Consider the following 13,401-nt stretch of genomic DNA (forward strand, 5'->3'; position numbering starts at 1 on the left):
ATTAGGTTAAATAAAGGTGAGTAGCTCATCCATTCTTCTCCATCTCTTCTTCTGTAAACTGCCTGGCTCATTTGTTTTCAGGAACTCTTTTCTTAACTCTGGAGACCAGAAAATTGTGCATATTTAAAAAGTAAACTAGGAAGTCTTTTGTTGCCACATTAAGTTTCAGGTACAGGAATCAGTGAAAAACAATATACACTGTAGCCTTTAGGATCAAAATCAATTTTGCTATGAGAAGAGTCTGAAAATCTCATGACTCTGAGTGTTCAGTTTGATGTCACAAAGAAAGGGCCTTTGTCCCAACACTCCTTTTCCCCTTTTAAAATAAAGTGCCACAATAGTACCTGAGTTTTAGAAAGTCCTTCTGAAGTCACAAAAGGAATATATTTCACTTAGAACATCTGTAGTTACTCTCACTCATTTTTCAGTTTTGATGTAGAAATAGAGAATTATGGTGGATTTTGGAAGCATTCCTCCATCTCCTCACTTTTATCCACTTTTTCATAAGCATATTCAAGAAGAGTTAGTGAATTCAGTTCAGCCTAGACATCACAGAAATTGTGACTTTAATAATTAGCCAGATGAGTCACATTTGTTAGCTAGTAAAAAGATTTCTAAAGGTCTAGAATGAGATATATTTGAGGAGAATATATTTGAATAAATGTGTCCTATCATTAGTAGTTAAAGAAATGTTTATATCTTTTATCCTGATTATTTAAAAAAATAAAAATGAAGTTTCAGAGGGAGCATCTGGGGTTTCTATTCTTGGTGGGTTTTACTATTTACCTGTGAAGAATACTATATTCCTTCATCAAATGGAGTTTGTTAATTTTTATTCATCATAGACTTGCTGTTGAATGGGGCAACTCATTTAATTCCGGCAGACACAGATAAGACTAAGGTACTCCATGCCCTGGATTTTGTTAACAAAATTTACTCCAGGAAAAGGTGTAGAAAAGCTTCCAGCAATACAGAACAGAACTGATTTAGATGCCCCTTAGGCAATCCCTATGGGATATTTCAAGGGCACTGAGAGGTCTGGTTATTGGCATCATGAGGATGCTCTCAACTATTTTTGAAAGACTGTTGCGTTCAGGGAATGTCCCAATGGCCAAAGAAGACATGTTCTCCCCATATTAATTAAATGGCCCAAAATGTAATCAAAGGAAATCCTGTCCAGTCAACATCACCTCAGGCCCTGGAAAAAACATCTAGGAAGTCCTCTTGGAAGCCACTTATGGATTTATGAAGCAGAGGAAGGTGATTTGGAATATCTGGCAGTAAATGAAGCAGATGAACCATGCCTGACCAACCTGATGACTGTCTTGTATGATTAAATTATTAGATCTGTGAACTACTGTAAGGCAGCAGATACTTTGGTTTTAGCACAGCACTAGGTTCAGTAACTAAGTCAGGACATTATGGTCTAGATGAGGGAACTACCAGATAGCTGGATTTTCAGCCTCTACAGAGAGTAGTTTGTGGTTGGAACTCTACCTGCAGGCTGATTACAGGTGAAGCACAGAGGGGTCTGTATGGGGACTGTTCCTGTTCAGTATCTTTATCAATGACCTGGAGGAGATCAGGTGCACCCTTACCAAGTTTGCAGCTGACACCAAACTGAGAGGTGCAGTCAATGGGCTCAGGGACAGAGTTTTCTTCCAGAGGGATCTAGACAGGCTGGAGGAATAGGCCGATAAAGAACTCGTGAAGGTTAAGCGCAAGGTCGTTTACCTTGGACAGATTAACCCCCTGTATCAACATGGGCTGCGGACTGGCCAGCTGGGGAGTGGGTCTGCTGAACAGGGTCTGTGGGTGCTGGTTCACACTGGGCTAAAGAGGAGCCAGAAGTGTGCCCTGACAGCAAAGCAGGTTCTCAGCATCCTGGGCCGCACTCATCAGAGGGCGTCAAGGCTATCACTGAAAATGATTATTTACCTGACACTTGTTAGACAATACAGAACGCTGTACCAGGGTTTAAGTACAAGAAAGTTATTGATAAAGTGAAGTAACAGAACAGGTTGTCCAGTGAGGCTGATAAATCTTCACCTTTAGAGGTTTATGAAGATTATGATTAGAAATTTATGAGGATTATGAAGGACTGGAGAAAATGTTAAGCAAGCCGATGTGACTCTCCAGATGCTGTTTTGAGTGGAAGATTGGAGTCTCTGACTCTTTGAAGTTCCTTCCAACCATAATGATTTTATGGTTCCTATTAAATTTACTTTCTAACCAACATTAAACACAATTTCCTAGGTCAATGGCAATGCTAGTTTGGCTGGAAAAAATGTGACAAAACTAAAGACTGAATATATCAAAGATAATTTAAATCTAACAAACTATCTAAATCTTACTCCCTCAAAATTCAAATGCTTCATGTAAAAAAAAAAAAAAAAAAAAGTTTTTTTATCTTTGGATTAAAAGAAAGTGGGTTTTTATCAACCATTCAAATATAAATATTTTGTCCAAAATTAGAGTAAAACTCTTTTGTTTCTCAAAGCAAGTAAGTTTTACCAGTTGCATGAAAACTAAAAGTATTTTTTATTTTCTAGTGAACTGGAAAAAAAAAGTTATTTATACATATTTCCTGAAGAAACATTTGTTTCGGGTTGTAACTTGGTTATGTTTTCATTGGTATGAGAGATTGCAATGGAGTTTATTTTCTATATTGCAGGAAGTGGTATGGTACTGAAAATTGTTTCAGTTAGAAGGGGGAGCCAAAGTATCACTAAAATGCCTTGTTTCCTTCTTCCTCCTCTGTTACTTTGATAAGTTTGTGTGTATAGGTGGGTGCACATTTAAACAAACAAAAGTGTTTTCTTATTTCTTCCTCTGTCCTTTGTCAGCATGTTAACTGAGATATGACAGTACCTTCACTTTGAAAAATCAAATGTAGATGGATTACTTTGAGCTCAAAGTATAGCTCCAGTTCCTAGCTCTAGTAATATAAACTGGAAGTTTCTAGACTGATGTTTCTACAGGACAGGACAAATTCTGTCTCTCCATGTTAAACAAAAAATAATCCTAAAAGTAAGTCAGTCTCAAGAAGCATGTCTCAAGAAACAATGGTCTGAGCAGTCAATATAAAAGCTAGGATATGAGACTTTGATGAATTGAGGGAGAAGTAGGACAGAAATCTGAAATTCTCTGTTTTTTTTCTGGGAAAAAAAAAAGCAACAGAAAAGGAAGTGCGAAAAGGTGGATGAAGGAATGGAGTCTAACATCTCATTTATGTAAATACCTAGAAAATTTCAATCACAAACATATTCAGGATGTGTGTCTCTCTCCCAAAGCAGGTTACTTTTCCACAAAAACAGGCACAAAGAAATAATCAGTGGGACAATTTGTACTCTTACAGGAAGTCCACAGTGAGGCCTTTGCACAAATTGCCCTGAAACATATCAGTCAAGAGAGGAGAATGATGATCACTTAAGAGTAATAGTTCTGATGTACCATCTTGAAAAGGAAATTTTGAGAAAAGGAGGAAAAGAACCATGAAAGCTCTTCTTGTCACAATAGTTTAAATACAAAATCAATTCTTTCAGAAAGTATATTCACTTTTAACTTCCTTGAGTCTGATTCCTACTTCTAGATAAATTTTCTTTACCCCTAAGACGCCTTACCTGGATCAAGGACAAAAGACTTTTCTCAAAAGTGAAAACTAGGAGAACAACCTCTACAGCAACATCAGCAAGAAACTTAAATGCACATTCAAAGAACAAGTTAAAACCCTAATTGTGAAATTCATGAAGTGGCAACTTTGAGATGCAGATCAATCAAAGGCAGGATTGATACAAGGGCAGGTATAGATTCCTCCATCTTCATTCACTGGACAGTATGTAATATTGCATTTTGCTGCAATTGTTCCTGAGCCCAGGATCCTTATGATTCATTGGCAGAAGCTACACTGTGTCAGCTGAAATGGAGTCTTTCTCTGCAGGTAGAATCTGCATCATGTTTCTCTTAGCAGAAATCTCTCCTTGCATATCTGACCGGTTATTCTGCAACCATATCCTTAAAAAAATTAAAAGAAACAGAAGTCCATGTTTCTTACTGAAATAGCCGCACACTATTTTCTGGAAATAAAAGAATTGCTAGAATGCTAGTAAGTTCTTTCATATTAGCAGCATCTCAAAATACCTTTGCGTAGATTGATCCTTCACTGATTTCTTCTGACTTGTCTGGAAGGCCAAGTGCGTTTCCTGTCACTGGTAGCATTGCTGAAGGAAGAATTACGAGAAATTCAGGCCAGGTTTCTAAAACTGCATACAGCAAACACACCCAGGTTATATGTTTAACCCTGTAACTCAGAATAGCAAGCAGGCAGGTAAGAGACTAAATAAGATTAAGAGATGGCAGCATCAGTTAACCTACCTCAGTGCTGGTGGGAGGTGGAGGGGCAGGGGAATCTGTGCGGTAGCAGCCAAGCACATCTCCAGTGTTGTCTGCTAGGTATGCAGATCTTTCAGATTACAAGGTGGAGGGAGGTGTTCTTTATCAGGGTCCTTTTTTGGAGATACATGATTTGTGAAGGAGTGGCTGCTGAAAAAAAGGAGCATGGACAAACCAGCAAATAAGTACTCCTCGTGTTTCTCCTCTCTAATTTCTTCTGTTGTGTTCACCAACTTCTGTATTTTCATATGGCAAAATCAGAAGCATGGTCAACTTGGATTGATGTTAATGGACCATTTTCTGTGGGAATGACAGGTGGCTGTAAGCAGTACATATTTTGACTCATGGTTCAAACCTAACCCGGCTTTCACAGCGCCGTCATAATAATATTCTATGAAAGTGTAATAAGTTATAATGAGTAAGTAAAATTTATGAAGCGTGGATACAGGATTGTTTTTTGTAACATTCATATTTTCCGTTCTGCAGTAAAAAAATGGCTATTCATTAGGAGGTGTCAGAGATAACTAACAGGAGGTACTTATTTAAACATCTTCTCATTTTGCACATGTGAAGAGCAATGATTGGTATTTAGTATTTATGAGTCTAGGGATCTCTTACTGTGTTAATGTAAGTTGTAGTTCTCATAAATTTGTATCTTTAATACTTAGAACATTTGTATGTTTTGGTGAGCACAGTGGTAATGTAATGTGGAAAGCAGTACAGTCCCATTGCTTTATCCTTCAATGTGTGCTGTGATTCTTGTGTGGCCTTCAGCAAACCATCCTTACAGTGGTCCCTGGAAAAGAGGTGCCACACATTGTCTGTGTATTTCTCATTGTTCTGAGAACATCCTCAGGGGTCTTACCCACATCTTTAGAGCTGCTGCTTGAAAACTACACTTCCCTTTTATCAGACCCTGTCACTCTTATTTTAGACATGACATGTGATAGGAGAGGATAATTAGCAAATAGGATATAACTACTGTCCAAAGATTAGAGATTGTGACTTCTAGTTTTACTTCAGATCCAGGCATTATCTTGGTAATTTACTCATAGATATCTGTTTGCACTTCTCAAGGACCCTCAAAAGCGATGATGGTTCTGGCTGCTACTTGGCTGTCCTGTAAAGAGGTACATAAGGAAACATTTTTTCCCACTGAAAATATGTGAAGGTTGCTCCCTTTCTCTTCATTGTGAATATCGCTCTGAAAGAGGAACGAGAGAAGGTGAGAATCTAAGTTTGCTTTTTATTTCATGTAAAGTCAATTCCACGAATGTTATCCTTGTAATCCCCCAAGAGTGTACCTAAGGGTTCAGACCAAGGAACTTTGACATTGCTGATAAATGATTCTGCATAAGGGTGAATCATTGATTTGTTGTCTGTGGTGTGAGATTGAAATTTGTAAGAATGGAGTATGTATGGACTTTTACAGACTGTTATTTGTAGCTGTATTTTTCTGCTGCCCACTTCTTCTGAAAGAGAACAACTGATGATGTGGAGGGAAAAGGAACAGATAACATAAACTGGAAATTCTTAAATATTGAGGAGCTGGAAACTGGTGAGACATCATCAGTCACTTGACCTTCAAGTGAGCAGTGGAGATGTTTGTCACATAAAATAAAATCTCTTTGGGAGAGTTCCAAAAGGGAGATGAGTGGGTCAATTTACTGCTTGGCTCCTGTCTGTCTCTGCTATGTTTCTTCATTCTCCACAGCTCCTAATGACACTAGCCAGGCTCAGAGAGAGAGAAGAGTCTCTCTCTTGTCTGAAACAGCATATCTAATTCAATGTTAGCCCATTGGATCTGAATTCTACTTTGGTGATAGCCATTTTATAATCCTCTAATCAAAAATGAGAAAAAAACCACAATAAGCACACAGTTATTTCCATTGAGCCAGAAACTGATACTGCCATAATTTATCTTTGTGGTTATGTCTCATTAAGAAAGTTTTATGTTTTTATACTTTTCTTTCTCTTTACTTTTTATTCTTTATTGGTACATGAAGAGAGATAAAGGGGTACTTTTTAAAAAAATAGTTAGTAGGCGATTTGAATCTCATATAGTTAATACAAATATTCCCTCCCCAAAATGGGATTTAAAGTATGAAAGAAAATCAAAATATTTTGCAAGTGTTTCTAAAACTGGACTGCTTAAAATCAACATTGTAATTCACATACTGTAGCTTACACAACTCAGGTTTGTGTTTGCAAGATATTCATTGGGACTTAATCAAAAATATTGACTTAAATCCTTAAGAAATTTACAATATTTTGGAAAATTAATACATTGTTGTCTTTTAACTCCCTCTAGAAACTATGCACTGTGAAGCCACTTGCTCACCATCCTCCAGGGGGGAGGAGAATCAACCATGGTCTGAGTGTAATAATCGAAACAAAGTAAAATATATCAATTATACTAATAATAGTAATTGAAATAACAATGATAGTAATAATAATTGTAAAGAAGAGGAGAAAGAGACAATAATTAAACCCAAGAAAATAAAATTCATGCACAATATAATTGGTCACCACCTGCCGATCAATGCCCAGCCTGTCCCCCAGTAGAAACTGGCATCTCCCAACGAAGCTGCCCCAGTTTGTATACTGGGCACAACATTCTGTGGTGTGGAATATTCTTTTGGCCAGTTCAGGTCAGCTGTCCTGGCCATGGTTCCTCACATCTTCCTGCCCAGCTCCTCCCTAGCAGAGCCTGAGAAACTGAAAATCCTGGACTTAGGGTTAGCAACTGCTAAAACATCAGTCTGATATCAATATTATTCTCATACGGAATCAAAAGCACAACACTGTACCATATATGAAGAAGAAAATTATCTCTATACCACAGGAAACCAGAACATACACTAAGGAATTTTACCAGCCACAAGCAATTTACAAACAGAAATATGGATGGCATCCATCAAACAGGTTACTATCCCTCATACACTCCTAATAACAGTCATGATAATATGATAATATGTTTTCAAGTGTGTTCATGTTTTGGAAGTAGACTCTTATACTTTTAACTTTTTTCTTCAATACAATTTTCTTTAGTAATGAGATTATTGGAAGGAGCTAAAAGCATTTCTGTGCTTTTAAGAAGAGTAAAAGGAAAAGATTTTTGGCGATTACATTCCCCAAGAGTAGATCATAAAAAGCATAGACAAGGGAAGGATCCTGAACTGACTTCCATTATTACATAACTAAGTTAAGGTACCTTACTTTAAAACAAATGGAAATATAGAATGGAACATAGTAATACCTGTCCTCAAAAATTCCTCTCCCTACTCCTAAAGCAGTGCACATTCTGAGTTCACAAACACTTTTCCCATAGGTGTTTTTTGGTGTGGTTCCACAGAGATGGTTTGCAACATCAGGACATGAATGCCTGTCCTGCACATGCCTTGTAGACATATCTTTCCAAAAAAAGTATCCTTGTCATCTAGAATGCAGGGAAGTATCCTTGGCTTCCATAAAACTAATTTCCCAACAGGCTAATTATTGGAGTAAGAATTTTCTCAAGACGGTTATTGTGTAAATGCACATGCGGGAATAAGCGTTTTGCTGGAGAAAGAGCAGAATAAAGACAGAAAAGAAGCTGAAACTTGTAATTAAAAAAAAAAATCTTTCAGTTATGGATCATTCTTGTTTTTTCTTGATGTAGCATCACACCAGGTGCTAACCAATGTTACATATTCCTGATCTCCTACTAAGATTAGATATTCCTAGTTTCAAAAAAAAACTAAAAGAAACTGAATAAAGCACTACATTTCCAAAGCTCTCCAATAATGAGTATCTGGTGTTTCCTACTCAGCTATACAGCTTGTCCAGCCTAAAAGTTCTGTAGTGTGATTTATAGACATGCCAAAATACTGAGCAAGCTTAACATGTATGCTCTGTTTACCTTGCAGCACAAAGGAAACATAATACTTGCCTACTCAGTAGTTTTTACAATCCCTTTCTAAATACCTTGCATTATCAGGTCAGGGTAGATGCAAATTTAATTAAAAAGGAGGAGCTGAGTAGCTGCTACCATCTAATGGGCCAGTGAAGTGTGCAGACAGAGTTCTTGCTTTTCTGACTGCAAAACTTGGTGGAGATAAAGATTTTGGCATCCTACAGAGCACACACATTGATTCTGCTGAGAAGGAATGAGCTCTGTCTGTTATACTTCAGCATCTCTGGTATATCAGCATGCTCTATTGCAGGACCATAAAGAACCTGACACCTGCTGGGGAATGCCAGTGTTCATGTTTCTCTACAGAAACACCCATGTGCCATATGCCAGGTGTTCAGGGGTGCCAGCCTGGACCAAGTTGTTCTATGCCTCTGACTGGACTGTTAAATTCCCAGAAATAACAGAGAGAAGCAGTGAATTGGTAGTAGTATATGGTAGCAGAGAAATGCCCCAGGGCACTAAGCAAAAACTGTGTTCATATCTAGTTTATAATTTATCTTGCTTATTTCCATGTCATATCAAAGGTGATATCCAGATAGTTTTAATAGATAATTAAGGAAATGGCCTAAGTGTACCAGAACCTGATATATTGTCAAGCAAATTGTCTTACTACACATTATTTTTTGCATCCTTTGTTATCTTCTTCAATGCAGTGCTGGAACATTTATTTGCACTGAGAAATGAAATTTTGCTATAATCAAAATAATGTGCTTGTCCACTTTGGTGCTCAAATTGGGAAGAAAGCCTAAAACTTTATTATTTCCTTGATTCATTTGAATAAAGTCAAAAAGCATTATTTTAATGAAGTGGAAATATGCTTTCTGACTTGGTGTTTGATTTGAATATTGTAGGGAAATGTGTGGCTTAAGTAGGTATGCTGGATTAAATGTTAAGTGCATTACCATATTTTACATAAGGATATAGAGGGTTGCTTGAAAGACTTGACAGGACAATTTTCTATTGTTTAAGGCACTCAAAATCAAAATGCTTCACAAAGTCATGTTGATGCCACCAAGAATTCTTTTCAGAAAATTTACAATGATTTTGTAATGTTTCATTTTTACATATCTTCTTTGAAGCCTTTGACAGTCTTCATTTAGAAATCATGCATCTGATTCTTATTATTTTTGTATCCTTAATAATACAGTAGTATTTCTTAAACTGTGTTAAAAATAAAACATCCAGAGTGAGTGAACATTTTGTTTAGTTATGAGTTTTTTCAGGTAGTGCTCAGAATAAAAAAAGACATAGAAACACCTTTTTAAATATATTTTTACCCTGTTCTGTTCTATTTTCTGTCACACTGAATAAAAATAGCTGGTATTATTGAAATGAAAATAATTCATCATTGCTAAATTAAGAATTTTAGTTAAAATAAATGTCCCATTTCAGTTTTCAGAAAGTCTTCCTCTTTGCAAGAAGGTTTTTGTTTTGGTCTTTTATGGTTTTTTTTTTTTCCTTATCTGTGATCATAACATCTTATTTTCTATGTCCAGATTTTCTGTGAAAAAGGAATTCAATTTTTTGACCAGCATAGTGACTGCTGGTGGTATATGGACATATGCTTTGCAGATACATAAAAATAGCATTTTTCATTTGTTACCACTTTATTGTTTTGTCCCAAATAACATGTTGCCATGTCAACATCCTGTCAGGTCCAATGGCAACAACTGGGTGCAGCATAACACACAATACATGAGGACAAGGTGTAGAAGAAGCGATTAAAATCCACATTATTCTGTTTTAAGGCAGCTACCCACTCACTGTTATTTCTGGTAACAAATGTCAGACGTGCTCACCGCCCAGCCGGCTCAGAGATTGGCGGGTGCTCCTTATTCTCTGTGACTGAAACGAATTTGGGACCATTGTCTGTTTTCACAGTCCTCCTTTCATTCCAGAGGGACAACACAAAATGCCTGCGTTCAGTGGGTGCCTCCTTCTCCAGAGTGCAGGTGGTGGGACCAGGCTGTGCTGGGGGAGCTGCCCATGTGCCCTCCCACGAGGAAGTCTGCTGGAGCTGCACTAGCACCTTGTGAGTGACTTGGGAAGAAATCTTTCTGGAATAACTTTAAAGAGTGCTTGCCTTCCTTTCATTTTACATAGAAAGCTCACAATTCCTTGGATACCTTTCCTAGTACGGAATCCTAAGCAAACTCGCTTTGCAATTTAACATGTTCTAATCTCTCAAGCTTTTGTTAAAGTTGCAAATTTTCTGCATTCCCTAACCTGACCTGCAGTATTTTCCATGGTGTGTCTTGATTTCAGGGTTCATTTAAATAATTGCCTAGTTAGAGTAGCCTATTCTAATCTTATATCAGTATTATTTTGGCCCATATAATTAATTCAAAGGAAAACAGCTCCCTCATCCTTAGTTCCTAGGAAACCTTTCCTGGTAATTCATATTGACAGCAGTGAGTTGTGACATTTATCAGTGAGGTGAAGCTGACCAGCTGCAGGGCTCCTGACTGATTTACTCAGCCAACAAGCTGCTCATGATTCCAGCCAAGTATTGACTTTTCTTTCCCTTCCCTCCCCTCAAGTTAGAAAGAAAATACAGAGGCATTTTTTTATCATTATATTTTTATTTTTAACAGTCATACTGAAAGCTAAAATGTGGACCACTGACTATATCTTCCCTTTAAAATTTAATTTCTTAATGCGAAAGGATTTCAAAGTTTCAAGGAAAGAAAATTAGCATTGAATCTAAACTAGTTGAAATATAAAATAAACAAGCAGGTTTGATCTTATGTTATTTGAATCACTCACTTTGATAGCAATGAGCTTCAGTCTCGTAAACAACTTGCCTGCAGTCAAATGACCTTTGTGATGAAAAAACTAAAAATTGAAACTTAGTTAATTTTCACTCTTCAAAAGCAAAAGCAAAATGTTCTGCAAGTATTCTAGTATTTTGTATTTTTAAGGCTTAGATAGTGATGGAAGGCAATGATAGAGAATTTTCTGTATTTCCCTAGTTTCTTTCACTTTTCGAGTCCCTTCTTTTTGGACTAACATGCCTGAGCCACAATCGAACTTAAGGAAAGCATGAGTATTTCTAGAACTGACATTTTCAAGCACCAGTGAATTACTGAATCACTCATTCTTGGCACTGATACATTATACCCATAATTGTTCTGCTTGAGGAAGTGACATTTCCAGAAACGGCAGTTCAGCGTGACAAAGGACACAACACTGCTGGGAAGATAAGTGAAAGGTGACAAGACCATGCAGCTGCCAAGGAACAGGCGCTCTTCAGTACATCAGCACTAGATGAAACCAAGTTCAAGTGTTGTAGTCCTGATGTAGATTCAAGTCAGCCTCCATTGCTAATGCTCTCATCTCACTTCTGTGATACGTACTGCATGGAATTAACACAAAGGCCATTACTGAAGCCTTTAAACCTGAGGAGAGGAGATCCAGAGTGACTGCTGAGAAGAGCATAGAGAACAGGTAGGTAAAACAGGTGAGAAAAAGGGGAGGGCAAAGTTGCTCAGAAAAGAATGGTCAGGGGCGGGCTTCTGATGGATCAGGAAAATAAGTTGTCACCATTATGACAAGAACTGTGGGGCAGATAAAATGGCCACTGACAAATGCTCTCATGTGGCAGCGGCCTCAGGGGAGACAAAGAGTTACATTGTCCCACCCCAAACCCCTTGTGAAGGGTGGCCCAGGTGCTCTGATTTGGTTTGAGTCCCTGGGGGTTTCTCCCTTGCTGTGCTTCTACTGGTCCCTGACCCTGAACTCCACCCTCAAAGGTGGGGACCCTTGAGAGTTCTGTCCCTCAAAAATCCCTGCTGTGCCTCTGTTCAGGGCTCTCTGTTCTGGACCTGACTTTGTTCCCATGTTGAATAAATGGTTTCATGAACGGGAGCCCGTCTCGGTTGGTGTTTCATGCTGGTCCCCAGAATCCTGCTGCTTCCCTGGACGAGATCCTGAGGTTGCTGACTGCAACACTCTCACATTGTGATGACTGCAATTGAAATATAAGTTGCTGAAACTTCAATGTTTGAACTGAAACTATTAAACTAGTTATTGCACTAGGGATCACCACACTCAGAGTAATCCCAAAAGTTAATCCATAGATATTAAGCATGTGCAACTTCATATGTTGTACATACCATCCTGATTGTTATATTAACCCATAGAAACCAAAAGACGTATGCACCTATACTCAGCCATTCTTTCCTGTGTAAAGACATTATGTATTATGATGCTCATATATATGATGTTTGAAGAACGTGTGTATTTCTACAGATGCAGTTGGGAAAAGAGCACATTTTCAATCTGTCCTTAGAGCAAGTCCTTTAACAAGAAAAGAGATTAAGTTGCCTGTTTGAAGTTCTGTGGCTTCTCCAAATGTAGCTGTGAAGAACGCCTTTTGTCATTCCTCCCCAGTGCATTATGTTGTGACAAGGCAGTCATGTTACATAACGTGATGGGGCTGACACCAAATAACATGTGAAAGATTTGATCTCCTTCCCTTTTAGTACGAGTATCCTGATCTGTGAGTGGCTGGACTTTGGAGAGTTCTTTTATTCTTTATAGAGAAGGAAAAAAGGAACACTGTTTGAAAGTCCTTTCAGAAGGGCTGCCATTAGAAATTTTCTTTACAATATTTTCTTTACATCTATAAGTGGAAAACCATCTTCATCTTTAAAATATGTACGTTGTTTCTGGCTCACTCCTTCCTTTGTCTTATCAAGAGCAGATTTCTATTAGGGCCTATAAAACAGGCTTTGAGAAACTTAAGCATGTAATCCTGTATGGCTCATGGCAACACATGGTGAGGTTCATTCTGCACCATCAGTGACCCACTGGCTTGACCCATTTACTTCTCAGTGCTGACAGCAGCAGGGGAGGAGGAGGAAGGAGGGCACTGAGAAGTCACTAGGAGAGGGAGGGACCAGCAGGGACGTAGGAGACTGAAAAGTGGGAGTTCTTTCCCTCTCTCATGATGTATTTTTGAAACTGTTGCCATTTTGGATTCCCTGCATCCAGTATGTTGAGAAAGTTGCATCTTTTCAGAAGTATACTGAGGAATTGTTTCCCCTGCTATT

General features: G+C 38.0%; 2 long non-coding RNA genes across 11 annotated transcripts in view; one reads left to right on the forward strand and one right to left on the reverse strand.

The window, feature by feature from the left end:
- Nucleotides 1–13,401, reverse strand: part of LOC111924908 (uncharacterized) — a 171,156-nt gene that overhangs the window by 12,700 nt on the left and 145,055 nt on the right. For 8 of the 10 annotated variants that reach the window (XR_002861900.2, XR_015286942.1, XR_015286940.1 and 5 more), the window contains 2 exons: nt 4,375–4,542; nt 4,141–4,220 (listed from right to left, as the gene is read on the reverse strand). This is a non-coding gene — a long non-coding RNA (uncharacterized LOC111924908). Of the gene's footprint in view, nt 1–3,623; nt 4,015–4,140; nt 4,221–4,374; nt 4,543–13,401 lie in introns of all 10 variants that reach the window. The other 2 variants (XR_015286943.1, XR_015286944.1) reach the window with 2 other exon arrangements.
- Nucleotides 9,583–13,401, forward strand: part of LOC111924909 (uncharacterized) — a 47,780-nt gene continuing 43,961 nt past the window's right edge. Inside the window, exon 1 of the long non-coding RNA XR_002861909.2 lies at nt 9,583–11,794. This is a non-coding gene — a long non-coding RNA (uncharacterized LOC111924909). The remainder of the gene's footprint in view (nt 11,795–13,401) is intronic.

This window comes from Cyanistes caeruleus, chromosome 1 (genome assembly GCF_971803275.1).
Source record: "Cyanistes caeruleus chromosome 1, bCyaCae1.hap1.1, whole genome shotgun sequence".
Taxonomy (NCBI): domain Eukaryota; kingdom Metazoa; phylum Chordata; class Aves; order Passeriformes; family Paridae; genus Cyanistes; species Cyanistes caeruleus.